Source organism: Trachemys scripta, chromosome 4 (genome assembly GCF_013100865.1).
Source record: "Trachemys scripta elegans isolate TJP31775 chromosome 4, CAS_Tse_1.0, whole genome shotgun sequence".
NCBI classification, from domain to species: Eukaryota; Metazoa; Chordata; order Testudines; family Emydidae; genus Trachemys; species Trachemys scripta.
In genome coordinates this window covers 104,866,618-104,871,116 of record NC_048301.1, presented here as the reverse complement: position 1 = coordinate 104,871,116, position 4,499 = coordinate 104,866,618, and the positions used below count along the sequence as shown (strand labels likewise).

The following is a 4,499-nucleotide window of genomic DNA, read 5'->3' as shown; positions in this document are numbered from 1 at the left end:
TGGTAAGACAACTCCCACCTGTTTATGCTCTCTGTATGTGTGTATATATATCTCCTCAATATATGTTCCATTCTATATGCATCCGAAGAAGTGGGCTGTAGTCCACGAAAGCTTATGCTCTAATAAATTTGTTAGTCTCTAAGGTGCCACAAGTACTCCTGTTCTTTTTAATTTCTAGTTAAACTTTATGTGAGCAATGTGGCTGTGGAGTCGGAGGATCTTAACTGCTCCAGTGTATGTTTACATTTTGTAATTTTACATGGATTATTTGCATTTAAATGGTGGCTCTGAATACACCGTTCCACGGTTGTGGACTCACCTAGACAGAGAAAATGTTTAAGTTTTTATCTGTTCAGACCAATGGTGCATCTAGGCAGATATCCTGTCTGCAACAAGAAAAGGGACAAGTGCTTCAGACAAAGATGTAGCACGCTTTAACAGACAATTACATAACATACCTATGAGAAAATTCATCATAGCCTCAGGCAGTCCATGCTCTGCTAATGCCTTGAAGTATAAACTTGTTTACTCAGCAACAAAGCCTGCCACCACGCACATGTGACCCCCGCCATCCACTCTGCCCTGGCTCCCTACCTAGTACAGGGTCATTGTCAAGGTTATGGTCATCATGTTCAATTCCCTGAATGGAATTGGCCTGAATTAGAATGGTCCTCTCTCACAGGAGGGATCACCTATAGCAGCACTGTTTAATTGAAACACTGGACTTGAGAGATCTTCATTTATTCTTAAAAATTTGAAGTGCTCTTCCTACCATGATAGGTGATATAGCTACAAATGTCAATTTAGTCTAGCTCCTGTACCTGGGATTTTTTAAAATTCCCTACTGAATCTTTCATTTTTTTGCTTCACTATTATCTGGTTAAAGTTAATGGAACACGCCTCTGACTCCTAGCCCTAGCCCCATTGAAACTAATTTAAACAAAGTTACATGTACAGTGAAAATGATATTTTTACTGCCATAGTTGGCTGTGCACATAGCTAGCTATTTGGGCCTAGTAGGTAAGCTACTTTAAAATGACTTGGGGATAAGGCAGAACTGTGGTCCCTGCAATGACAATCTACAGGTACTTACACAGAATATTACTTATTTTTGTTGAATAGAAGTTTAGAATTCAGTAAGCAAATGTACCAAGATGCTGCAACAGGAGATTTTTCTTCATCCACTTTGTTTTTATTGAAAATGTTAAGGTTGTGTGTTAAAAGTTGTAGCTCTCCCTTCTGACTGGACTTGGACCATAGGTCTGAGCTGGTCAGCAATTCCTCATAAGTCAAGTACAATAGTTCATGGCCCTGTCTCCACCAGTGCAGGATTATTCCCTGTAGTATATTTTTTAGTGTTTTGCCCATTTGAGATTTTTGTCTTGGATTTCAATCCCAAAGTTATCCCAGCTGCCTAAAGGAATCCCCACATCCTTGCCCCAGACTCCTGCTGACAGATAGAGCCTTTGCCCCATCTACTGTCCTACTAAAATTATTCCCTACTGAATACACTCAGCCAGTTGCAGGCTGTAGAACTTCGGGCATTTGTTTCAATATTAGATGGGAGAATTGGTCCTCAGAGGACTAGCATACTCTATGCTTGCAGCTTTGTTAGACAGCTGAGTTACTGCTAATTGTTATTCCTCTCACCCCAAGTAACTCAGAAAAAGCGGTACAATATCAAGTACAAGTTTTCCAGAAGGTCCAATCTTTGGCTAAGAACAAGCACAATTAGTTTTGGTCCTAAAATTAGGCTTTTCAAGGATTAGAAGCTGCAAACATTGTACAGTGGAACTCAATATACTTAACATGCTACAAGCAATGGTAGTATTCCATTTCTCTTTCCTTCTCAAATAAACTTAGTGTACCCCATGTTAAAAAAAAAAAAATTTCCCAAAAAGGGTCCAGAATGGATCTTTAGATCTAGTCTGACCTCCTGTACATCAGAGGCCACTACATTTCAGTTACCCCTGTACTGAACCAAACAACAGGTATTTGACTGAAGCATATCTTCCAGAAAGGCATCTGTCATTATCTGAACACAAGCTGGAGAATCCACAGTTTCCCTTGGTAGCGTGTTCCCTTGATTAAACACCCTCACTTAAAAAATTTGAATGACTTAACTTCCAGCCACTGACTCATTAGGGCCCTTTTCTGGTGGACCTTAATCCCTTTAGTACCCTACTATAAAAGGTGCTTTTCAAATCTGCAGGCCTGAAAAACTTGCACACAAGAGTCCTAAAAGAGTTGTCTGAGACTTGATAATGTTAAATAAATCTTAGAACACCCAGCAAATTCCTGAAGACTCAAGTGTGCCAGTATTCAAAAAGGGGCAAGTGAGATGACCTGGGTAACCATAGGCTAGCCTCAATCCCAGACAAAATAATGGAAGGGCTGATACAGGATTCAGTTAATAAAGAACTAAAGGAAAAGAATATAGGTAATGCGAGTCAATATGGCTTTAGGTACTGTCAAACCTGACTTCATTTATTGAGATTATAAATTTTGCTAAAGGTAACTGTGTAGATGTAATCTACATAGACATTAGAAGGTATTTGAGTATTGCACGACATTCTGATTACTGATATTGTACAGTGCTAGTGTTTTAAGCACACAGATGGCTTGGGAGCAGGCTAACTGACATCTCAAAGTAGTTGTAAGTTGGGAATCATCAAATGGGGGTGTTTCTAATGGGGTTCTGATGCTATTCAAAATTTTGATCAATGATCTTCAGATGAATATAAAATCACTGCAGATAAAAAATTGTGAATGACAAAAATTGTCAGAGGTAAATAATGATGAGGACAGAGGAGTCATACAGAGGGATCTGGAGGATCACAGCATAAGCTGCGTTCGTTTTTTTGTTTTTAATGTTTTTAATTCAGCAAAATGCACAGTTCTATATCTAGGAACTAGGAGTGGAGGCCAGACCTACAGCATGGAGCCCTGTATCCTAGAAGGCAGTGACTGACCCCTAAAATCCTCACAGAGTGGACAAGTAACTCTGTATGAGCTCTCTCTGCAGCTGTGGCAAAACGCTAATGCCATTCTTTGGATGTATGTATAGAAGGAGGAAGGTGATTTTTTTACCTCTGTAGAGGGCATGGGTGAGACAGATACTGGAATACTGTGTACATCGGTCTATATATTTTTTTTTTAAAGAGATCATGAAAATGGGAGAAGGTGCAGAAGAGAACCACAAACAATTTGAGGACTGGAGAAAATGCCTTCCACTGAGACTTAGAGGTCAGTCTTAAGGTGTGTGTTTTTTTGTTTTTTTTTTTGGATAAAAACATTGAGGTGACTGGATTAGTTTGTAATATTTGTTTCTAGCAGATATTTAACATCCTATTACGATGGTTAGAAATTACTTCCTTACCCGTATGAGTACATCATCCTGCTTCTTGCCAACCAGAACATGTGTTTTTTTAAAAACACCATACTTGTTTAGCATGAACAATTTTACCATCTCCATCTAGTAATGGCCTAAACCATTTCTAGGATTTCTTTTATTCCTAGCATACTTAAAGACAGAGGAAATTCCATGGCTAGCAGAGATCAGGATAAAGTATTTAACTTCCTTTTCAGTATTTCATAACTAATTTTACATTGCTATTTGGTATATATTGCTTTAATTTCTAATTGCAACCTTCACTTTGCCATTTTATCAGGATAAGCTTTTATCCAAAGTTGTCCTACCTTGATAGTGGAATCATGGGTTTTTTTTGGGGCCATCTAATAAACGCTTCTTAAAAGAACTCCCAAATATCTCTCAATCACTCATTTTTAACACAGAAGTACATTTCAACCATGATGAATAAGCAAGAAACAATGGTATTGCATGGTTCCTTATTCATTTTTCCTCATGTGCATCAAGCTTGCTCAGTTTTGCAAGGAAACACTTCACTACTAGCCCAGTAGAACTTATCTTGGGCTGTAGTGGACTATCAAGCTGGGTTTCCATCTCGTGCATCACTGGTAATAAAGTTATTGTGGATCAAATTGTGTCCTCTGTCACCCATGCAACCTCAGTCTATAGTGGGAGTGGATAGGTGACGCTGAGGGAATAACTTGCCCTCCAGAGTCCTGCTGGTGACTGGAGGAAAATATTCAGCTGGTGTGTCAGAGCCCAAGGTGAGAGTTCTGGCAGTTAAGAAAAAAATCTGCAAACTGAGCAAGTCTGATTATGCAAAGGAGCAAGACAAACTATAGAACCCTTACAATAGCATGCATCATTTTTGTATCTGAAGTTATAAATATGATTATGTATCTGTACTTCAAATGCGTTTACACCTGGGTAACGCCCATTAGAAACAGCCTCAAACCTTCTCTAAATAGTAGGAAGCTGAACACTTTATACCAACTGTATTCTTGCATTAGGTGGTCATAAATTTTTGGCCATTTGGCACATCTCTTTTCATACTGCATATAGACACATGTAAAATAGGAAATCAAATGGGTGTGTTCAGTTAATATAGGAAAAATGAACAAGACAGTCA

At 38.7% G+C, this 4,499-nt stretch overlaps 1 long non-coding RNA gene across 1 annotated transcript in view; it reads left to right on the top strand.

The window, feature by feature from the left end:
- Positions 1-3,290, top strand: part of LOC117877287 — a 37,454-nt gene extending 34,164 nt beyond the window's left edge. The window contains exon 3 of the long non-coding RNA XR_004645670.1: positions 3,163-3,290. This is a non-coding gene — a long non-coding RNA (uncharacterized LOC117877287). The remainder of the gene's footprint in view (positions 1-3,162) is intronic.
- The last annotated feature ends 1,209 nt before the right edge of the window (positions 3,291-4,499 follow it).